At 43.8% G+C, this 10481-nt stretch overlaps 1 long non-coding RNA gene across 1 annotated transcript; it reads left to right on the forward strand.

The window, feature by feature from the left end:
• The first annotated feature begins 1671 nt into the window (after positions 1-1671).
• On the forward strand, positions 1672-9348 carry Gm14902. Its single transcript, XR_387009.1, has 3 exons — positions 1672-1876; positions 8868-8975; positions 9270-9348. It is a non-coding gene; the product is annotated as a predicted gene 14902 (long non-coding RNA).
• The last annotated feature ends 1133 nt before the right edge of the window (positions 9349-10481 follow it).

Consider the following 10481-nt stretch of genomic DNA (forward strand, 5'->3'; position numbering starts at 1 on the left):
TTCCTCAATATGTTGCTGCTTGTAAAGCTAAAAGCTGAAATGGCCAGGGTGATGGTGAGGCAGGTAAAAAGGGAGTGAGAAGACAAAAACTGGGACAAGTAGGGGTTCCGTGGCTGACCCTGCAATCCTCCATTACACTGCCGTTCATCCTGGTTCCTGCCTAGACTCAAATGCCAGTCAAATTAAGATTTTAGTCAGGACAGGGAAAGCTCCTCGATTCCTTCTCTCCGGCCAGTCAGAACAGGACTCGGAGCAGCCCTAGCATCTCAGAACAAGACCCTACCTCTCTGGCCCCCCACCCCTTGGTTACTGGCAGCCATGGGAACTACAGTTCCCAGTATGCCTCTGAACGCTTAAGGTCTCCTGTGGATGGAGGCGAGTTTGAATTTGCAGCGGTGGCGCGCGCACCACACACACACATACACACACACTCATTCTTTCCTTGTTGCCCCTCACTCTCATAGTCTCTCTCTCTCTCTCTCTCTCTCTCTCTCTCTCTCTCTCTCTCTCACACACACACACACACACACACACACACACACACACACACACCTCTTTCTTTCATCACCGTCCTCTTCACTCCATGCCGACACACCTGACCTAGGCAGGCATAGCAGGGCTGGAGGGACGCCGCAAGCCAACGCTGTGGCTGCTGTTTGAAGATCCATGTTGCCTTAAACTGAGAGGATCGCACTGTGTTTCAAACTGCATTCCCTTATTACCTTTCCCTCTTCCTGATCCCGCTCCTCAGTCTAGCCGACTATGGACCTCAGCTCTCTGAGCCCGCAGCCTGTCAGGTAGGGCGAGCTGTACCTGACATATGCTTGGCATACACTTGGGTATCTACTTGCTTCCCACCTCATACACTTGTTTTCTGCCCTTGTCAGTTGCCCAGGCTCTCGGCCCTGCAGCTTCTTCCTTTCCTTTTTCCTTTCCTTTCCTTTCCTTTCCTTTCCTTTCCTTTCCTTTTTCCTTCCCTTCCCTTTTTCCTTCTCTTCCCTTTTCCCTTCCCTTCCCCCTTCCCTCCCCTCCCCTCCCCTTCCCCTTCCCCTCCCCACTCCCTCCCCTCCCCTCCCCATCCCTCCCTCTTCCCTCCTTCCCTCCCCTCTCCCTCTTATCCCTCCCCTCCCCTTTCCCTCCCCTTATCCTCCCTCTTCCTCCCCTTATCCCTCCCCTCCTCTTACCTCCCCCTCCCCTCCCCTTCTCATCCCTTCCCTTCCCCTCCTTCCCTCCCCTTCCCTTCACCTCCCCCTCTCCTCCCTCTTCCTCTCCTCTCATCCCTCTTCCTCCCCCGCCCCTCCCCTCCCCCTCTCACCCTGCCCCCTCCCCCTCTCACCCCTCCCCTCCCCCTCTCACCCCTCCCCCTCCCCTCCTTCCCTCCCATCCCCTTCATATCCCATCAACCTCCAGCCACATAGTTCTGGCTGCAGTTCTCTAACTCCAGCGTCCAGATTCCCAGAGCTCCATCACCAATTCAGACCGTGCTCCTAGCTTCTAGCTTTGTGTACTGAATTCTGAGCTGGCCACCGCAAACTCTCCTTCCTAGGAGGACCAGACAGCTGTAGGCACTGAACATCTATGAAGCCCAGGACTGGAGACTAAGACTGACCAAAATTTGAGGGCAGAAGGCCAAGGGGAACTGCTCGTTGGGTTTTGGGTACAATTGCTCGTTATTTTTAGCTGCTGACTCACAGTTCCTGGCATCTGGGTTTGGGGCTAGCAGGCTGGGTTAGGGGGCTATTAATAGAGCCAAGGCACAGCCCCGACCCAGTTCAATTTGGAAACATGGGGAACAAGGAGCCTCCCCTGCCATCCTGTTTTGTAAAGCTGCAAAGGACAGAGACAGTGACTGGGACAGACGCTCTCCAGCTGCAAGGTACCTCAACCTAGTATCACCCGAGGGAAAGCACAGTCCTAGGTACAGCTTTCCCCCAGACTTGCCATGGGTTGGGGGCTCGACCACAGTGAAGCTTCTGTTGTATGTACTGGCTGAGAGGGCAGATGTGAGTCTCAGTGGAGAAGTTATTGTGTCATGCATGGCCTTGACCTGGGCCTACTCTCAGGTTACACAGATTACTAACTTACTAGAAGGGAAATCTGAGGATTTCTGGTCCCTGGAGACCTCATGAAGATAGGGCGCTTCAGCATGACCCTAGTAAAGATGGCACAGAGCCAAGACGATTCCAAGTCCCCTGTCTACCCTCCTCCCATTCTTTGTATCTCTTCTGCTCTTCGTCAACTCTGTCCCTCCTCAAAGGGGTCTGCAGACTTGATGGCTGATTTTTCACTCTACAGAGAAACCTGACTCAAGAGCCACCTGCGAATAATCCTGTGGGTTTTGTCATTCCCATTGAGTCTTTACTGTAATGGGCTAAAGTAGGAGTTTCCCCAGGCGCATGTTGAGAGTGGTGGGCAAATCTTTATAATTCACTGGGCTAATCACCAAAATTATTCCCACCTACTCTCAATTTTCTAGAATTCCCTTTGGTTAAGAACAGCAGTCTTCATCCTTCACCCCTTGAAAATGAGAAACTTCTGCCTTCCGCAATGTGTAGCCAAAAGACATCGCCCCTCCACACACGCCAAGGCCTGAGGTCACCTGCTGAACCTCTATTTTCAAGAATGAGCTCAGATTATGAGACAGCAGCGAACAGTGCCGGCCTATCTTAGTTTGTTTGTCCATGGCTCTGGAGAGGCGGTGGAAGGAGAGAGAAAAACGTCTCTGTGCTCACAAATCCCCCCAACTGCTCCATCTCTCTGTCTGGGCTCAGGCTGCCTGGTCGCCTAGCAACCGCAGCCGCCTGTCTGTGCTTGGGGGCTGCGTCAGGCCGGTAGGGGGCGCCTGTCTCCCTGGGGCCTCAGGCAGGAGCACTAGCAGTTGGCAGATTTCCCTGTTAAAGTGTCAAAGCATCTCAGTGTTACTGACCTCCTCCCAGGCTTGTCAACCCAAACTGTTCTAAGTGTCAGAGTGCCTGTATAGTAGAGGGAGACACACTGAATCTAAAGGGATTTTACAGAGTCATTAAAAATGCAGAGAAGGATGGAGCTGGAGAAACAGTTCAGCTGTTAAAAGCACTTGCTGATCTTCCAGAGGATCTGTTTTGTTCCTAGTACTCATGCTGGGTGGCTCACAACTACCTGTAATTGCCTTTCTAGGGCATCCAACACCCTCTTCGGGTCCCTGAGGCCCGCCACACATATATTTGTACAAATGCACAAACATTTGAATGCAAACAACTATCTCCCTTTTGAAAAGGCAAGCTAGCAAGATGCTCAAGCAGGTAAAGGCGTTTTCTGTCAAGCTTTACAACCCAAGTTCAGTTCCTGGAACACAGGTGTTAGGATAGAAACAATTCCCAAAAGGTGGCCTCTAATCTACACACACACACACACACATACACACACACACACACACACACACACACACACGGCACTAGAGAGACGACTCAGTGGTTAAGAATATTTCTTGTTCTTGCAGAAGACCCAAGTTTGGTTCCTAGCATGGATATGGTAGATGACACCCATCCAGTTCTAGGGTATCTAATGCATTCTTCTGATCTATGTAGGTACTAGGTATTCATGTGGTGAACCCACACTCATGTAGACAAAAGTGAATCTTTAAAAAAAAATGAAAAGAGTAAATGTCTTAATCAATGTTCTATTACATGGTGAACAGACACCATGACCATGGCAACTCTTACAAAGAAAAGCATTTAGTTGTGTCGGGCTTAAACTTTCAGATGTTTAGTCCATTGTTATCATGGTGGGAAACATGGTGGCGAGCAGGCAGAGATGATGCTGAAGAAGTAGGTGAGAGCTTTACATTCAGATCTGCAGGCAGGAGGAAGAGAGACTCTGGGCTTGATATGGGCTTTGAAAGCCTCAAAGCCCACTCTCAGTGATACACTTTTTCCAACATGGCCAAACCTCCTAATCCTTTCAAGTAGTGTCACTTCCTGATGACTAAGCATTCAAATATATGAGCCTGTGGACATCAGACACAGATGCAGAGTTTGGAGTGTGCCCAGCTTTCAATCTTGCTTTGCTCCACTATTTCCTCATTACGCTCCCTTTCCTCCCTTTTGGAATGGTAACGTGTGTTCTGTGCCACTGTATGTTGACCTTTGTTGACTTCAACCCTTCTTTCTCTTGTAATGGTTCTACTCCTTTGTAGCAGGTTTTCTCAGCATCTCAGATGACTCTAGCATCTACAACATCTTGAGGTCTCCAAGGCAATCCAGGTTTTACTTTCACAGTTTCACACAGTGGCCTCTCTAGGCCTCCACGGAAGAACACATACCTAGCCTTTCCTTCATCACAGAGGGAGCTTCCATAACCCCTTTGTTCTATCCTTAACTCTAAAGCCAGAACCATGTGGCTGAAGCTGTCAAATTCTTCTGTTTGCTGGGGCTGAAACATGCCCCACTTGTTCTGTTACATCTACACCATCTTTCTGTTTTCTATGGTTTTTTTCACTGCTAAACTTTTTTTTCTTTAATTACTTTTCATAAGTTGGAAGTTCCGCTGGGTGCTTTCTTGCTATGAGGTCACCATTCCCTTTATTACACTTAGCATCAGATTTTTTTCACCTCCTTTAGTACAGGACGTGGCTTCATTGCACTTTCCAATGCTCCTTAAACTGTACATTTTATATTTTTTTCCTCGCTAACTTGCTCCTTTAAATTATAGATCTGCATAAGAGTTACCACTTATAACCATGTAACACAGTCAATATTAGTTTGTCTTGAAATCTCCTCTGCCAACACCATTAATCCAAAAGTCTTCAATTTAGCCTCAGGCATATTGTTAGGACAGGGGCAGAAAACAGCCACATTCTTTACCAAAACACCACAAGAACAGTTTCTAGGCCACTTACTAGTATTCTTCCCCTCTGAAACATATTGAGCTGGGCCATCATAATCTCCATTGCTCTCAGCACCACTGCCTTCCATGTTCCTGCTAGCATGGCCCACTAAGACCTGCTTAAAGCATCCAACTTCTTTCCTAATACAAAGTCACAAAGTCCACATTCCACCAACAAGCAGAGTGGTCAGGCCTGTCACAGCAATACCCAGCTTCCTGGTACCAACTCCTCTCATTGTTCTGTTTACTGTGAAGGGACACCATGACCATGGTAACTCTTATAGAGGAACATGTTTAACTGGGCTTGCTTACAGATTCAGAGGTCCATTGTCATCATGGCAGAAAACATAGTGGTAGGCAAACATGGTGTTGGAGAAGTAGCTGAGAACTCTATATCAGGATCAGCAAGCATCATGAAGAAAATGGTTCTAGGCTTGGTCCACCCCCAGTGACACACTTCTTCCAACAGGGCCACATCTCTTAATCCTTTCAAATAATGCCATTCCCTGGTGACTAAAAATTCAAATATATGAGCCTTTGGAGGTCATTCTCATTAAAACCACGACAACAAAGGAGGGACAGAGAATGGAAAGGGAGGAATCAAAGAATCAGACAGGACAAAATTGGGAAGACAATTTTATTTTTTATATTCACTCTTGATGTGTCTATGTATTTTTCTCAACCAGAGAAGCTATACAAGTCCTTTAATTTGCTTCCCTGTATCTGCCCCCATATCAGAAATAATCTGAAACTATGAGGGCCATTTTAATTCAAACCACCACACACACACACACACACACACACACACACAAAATAATAAAGAAGTATTTTATTTTTAAAGAGAGAAGAATATTAAGGGACTTGTATAACTCAATTTAAACAAAAAAGTAATTTCACTTCCTTAGTTTCTATGATGGGGAGATCCTTGGAACAGCACTTCATATCCAATCTATTAGTAAACCGCATCAACCATCTCTTCAGAACATACCCAGAATTGCACCTCTTCTCATCATGTCTAGTGCTATTCCTCTGCTCTACGGCAAAATCACCTGTTCAACTGAATTATGTCAGTAGTCTCGTTCCTGATTAGTCTCAAGGCTTCCACCCTTGCCCAACGTGGTATCCTATTTCCAAAGAAATCAGAGCCATCCTGATAAAAGCAAGTCATATTACATCCGTTGTCCTCACAAAGCCATTCAATGAGTCAAGTCCCCATCTCTCTAACACACGGGGGAGAGAGGTTGCACACATATACCATACAAATACACATAAATAATAATGATTCTGACCCAGCAGTGGTGGCACACGCCTTTAATTACAGCACTTGGGAGGCAGAGGCAGGCAGATTTCTGAGTTCTAGGCCAGCCTGGTCTACAGAGTGAGTTCCAGGACAGCCAGGGCTGTACAGAGAAACCCTGTCTCAGAAATAAAATTTTTAAAAAAGCTCACATAGAAGAAACTCATATTGAGACATATCATAAACTTCTGAAAATCAAACACAAATAAATATTTTTTAAAAAATTATATTTGGTTTATAGGGGTAAAAACTTCAGAAACCATGCAGTCCAGAAGCAAGTAGTAAAACATATTTCAGATGCTTAAAGATATTTTCAGGTATGATGGTCCATGCCTTGGGAGAAGTTCAGAGTTATTCTCAGACATGTGGCAAGTTTCAGGCCAGACTGGGCTCCCTGAGATTCTGTGTCCCAAAATCACAAGGCTGTGCTCATCTGTACCTTTTCATGCTTGCAGTTTGTGGTTGATGGGAAAGGGAGAGACATTTTCTTAAGTGATGTAGCCACAAGGATGTCATCTATAAATGAGCTTTTACCTGTAAACAACCCTGATGTGCACACAAATCCACAAATGAAATAAATTTCTTTATGATTAGTAAAAGAAAATAACCAGGCAGTGGAGGCATACACCTTTGATCCCAGCACTCAGGGAGGCAGAGGCAGGAGGATTTCTGTGAAATCAAGGCCAGCCTGATCTATACAGTGAGTTTCAGGGCTACACAGAGAAACCCTGTCTCAAAAAAAGAGAAGAAGAAAAAAGGAGAGAGAGAGAGAGAGAGAGAGAGAGAGAGAGAGAGAGAGAGAGAGAGAGAGAGAGAGAGAGAGAGAAGGTAGGTAGGTAGGTAAAGAATTGTTAAACCTGAATGTTTTGTATGATGAAAATATCCTTCACAGATGAAGAGGAAATTAAGACATTCTCAGACAAAGGAACATTGAAAGAATTTGTGCTAGCAGGCCCATTCTTAAAGAATGCTGAAGAACATCCTCAAAACAGAAAGGAAATCATAAAAGAAGAAATCTTAGGTTGTCAGGACAGAGGAAAGAATAGAATGAGCAAAAATATGGGTAAATACAATAGACTTTGTTCCTCTTCAAACAACTTCAGTTGTCTAAATTATGCTTGATAGTTGAAGCAAAAATTGTAACATTGTCTAGTGTAATGTGTTTTTAGGGAATATTTAACATAGCCGTACTATAAATAAGGCAGGATAAAAGGACTTAAAGGGAAGTTTCTACTCTCTCTGCTATCTGGCTTAATGTTGATATCAGGAAGTCTTTGTGGTGACACAGTAGTTCTGTGTCCTGACTGCACTTATTACAGGACTCCCCACTGGTGCTAAAATGGCATTAAACTCTAAATGCACTGCATCAATGTCAATTTCCTGATTTCGATATTGTACTATAATATTGAAAGTTGTAATTATTAACAGATACTGAAGGAAAGGCACACAGGCCCTTCCTGTATTGTCTCTGCAACTTACTTAGAAGGTATAAATATTTCAAAAGTAAAAAAAATCATAAGTTGGAACTAAAGAGATGGCTCAGTGGTTAAGAACACTGACTGCTCTTCCAGAGGACCAGGGTTTGATTCCAAGAACCCACATAGCAGCTAACAACCATTTGTAGCTCCAATTCCAGGGCATCTGGAACCCTCTTCTGACCCTTGAAGGCACTAGCCATACACAAGGTGCACAGGTATACATGTAGGAAAAACCACAAATAGTTGAAAGTGGCTAAAGATGCAAATGCAGTGTGAGTACCATAATTGACTAGGTTTTGATTTTAGAATAGAAAAGACAAATTTGTTAAACTTGAATTATAACTTTATAAGCATTAAATAAGAAGTGGTTATTGCTTTTTTTAGATTTATTTATTTATTTATTTATTTATTTGTAGTGTGTGTGTGTGTATGTGTGTGTGTGTGTGTGTGCACATGAGTACTGTGAGTGGGTGCCAGATGAGAGTATCAGATCCTCTGAAGCTGGAGTTACAGGCAGTTGTGAGTGGCCTGATGTGGGTTCTAGGTACCACACTCAGGTCCTCTGGAAAGGCTATAATCACTCTTACGTGCTGAACCATCTCTGTAGCTCAACTTTGTTATTTTTACTAATGTTCTGGTCATGTGGGAAAATGTACATCAGTAAAGATTTGTTGAAGCATTTAGAGATGAAACATAACGTAATGAAATAGATTCAAACAGGTCAGAAAAAGTATAGGTAAATATAAGAACAGATCAAACACAGCAACCTATTACCACTTGTTGACTCAGTAAGGAAGACATACATCAGTGTTCATACAGCTCTGAACATTTCTGTATATTAGTAAATGTTCAATTTAACAAAATACTAGACTAGAAAGATGGCTCAGTAGTTAAGAGCTCTTGCTAGTCTTTCAGAAGACTCGGGTTCAATTCTCAGCACATATTTGGTACACATACATACATACAGGCAAAATTCTCATACACACCAAATAAAATAATAATTTTCAAACTCTCATTTTTGGTACCACAGAATGCATGTCAAGGTCAGAGGACAGTCTCGGTTTACAGTCCTCAATTTCCACACTGTTTAAAGCAGTTTCCCACTGTGTATACTAGGCTATCTGGCTCTTGAGCATCCTGGGAGTCTCCAGTTTTCACCTCCCATCTTGCCATAGGAGTGCTGGGGTTATAGATGTGGGCTGCTGTGTCTGGATTTCTGTATGTTCTAGGAATCTGAAGTCACAGGTCTTCGTGTGCTTTATGCAGCAAGCCTCCCTCCAGCTCCTCAATTGCTTTTAAACTTGAAGGAGATGCATGAAAGATAGAGATGCGATAAAGTAAGTAAAATTCATGAGGATTCATGAGGATCCAGGTGGAGGATAATTGTCTGCTCTTTGTAAATCAGGGATTTGTTTATTTTTGGAAATTGGCATATTAAAATGTGGAATAAGTGCAGTGGGTGGAAATGAGTGGTTGGGAGGTTGCCTGGCCTGCATAAGATCGTGGATTTAAATCCCAGTGTTACAAAATAAAGCAAAGCTAAAATGTGAGTACTTAAAAAATGAAACAAAATTAATTAACACACACTGGTCTTCCAAGCACTGCTAATTTCACTTTTCTTTCGTCTGCAGCACGGGTCGTCAGCATGGAGCAGAGACCAGGGTTCTTTATGTCAGGCTTTCTGAAACTTCTCCCATTGTTACTTCATTTCACCTGAGAAATGTTTATGCCACCAAATTTTCATAGGCATGTAAAACAAGCATACAAAATAAATGTTTGCAGGTAATAATTATAAAGATATTTACTGTAAAGCAGTTCTGTAGTATACATATAATGTACCATTTACTAAAGATGAAAGCAAATTTGCATACTAAGATGAATAAGTATTTATTTTTATATAAATAAGCCTTGGCTGATTTAAAAATATTAATGTGTTTGTATGTGTACATGTGTGATAAATATGATCAACTCATAAATTGTGAGAAAATTCTGTCTTAATGTTGAGACAGGGTCTCTAAGAATCGCTGGCTGTCCTATGCAGACCAGGCTGGCCTCAAACTCACAGGATCCACCTGCCTCTGCCTCCTGAGTGCTAAGATTAAAGGTTTGCACCACCATGCCAGGCTTTTAACATTTTTTTTTAACTATGTAACTCAAAACAGAAACTTAAGCAGAAATTTCTAAAGTAAGATATTTTAGGGGCTAGGGATGTAGCTTAGTTGGAAGAATGCATTTCTGCTTGCATGCAAACCCCTGAGTTTGATCCTCAGCATCTCCTAAAATGGAAAGTAATGGTGTATGCCTGTAATTCCAGTACTCAGAGAAGGCAGAGGCAGGTGGATAAGAAGTTCAATGTTCTCATCAGCTATGCAGCAAGTTCAAGGCCAGCCCGTGTTATGTGAGACCTGCCCACACACACACACCTCAAAATAAATAAAACATTTTAATGCAACAAATTTGGATGTGAGAGTGATCCGGCTGCAATGTGTGTCACTCCACTGACTGCAAGGACTGATTCAGCTGATCTGGCTGCCTAGGCAAGCGTCTCCTTTCTTCTTCAGCTTGCCATGTGTGTCCCTCCCAAAGCTGTGCATGCACTCCAAGAGCAAGACCTCCCTTTATCACGGAGGATGATTCATTGATCGAGCGTATATACATGGAGGTGTGTCCCCTGCTGAAATCTGTGAACATGCTCTCAGAGGCACATTCATGTGCTATGTACGGGCTGAGGAGTGCTGATGATCAGAAGGCATTGCAAGTCCATGTTTTCTTGAATTGAACTTTTATATTACTATGAAACAGAAACCTTAGTATGCACAGTGAAAAGCACTGCAGTGCATGAC

This window comes from Mus musculus, chromosome X, assembly GCF_000001635.26.
Source record: "Mus musculus strain C57BL/6J chromosome X, GRCm38.p6 C57BL/6J".
NCBI classification, from domain to species: domain Eukaryota; kingdom Metazoa; phylum Chordata; class Mammalia; order Rodentia; family Muridae; genus Mus; species Mus musculus.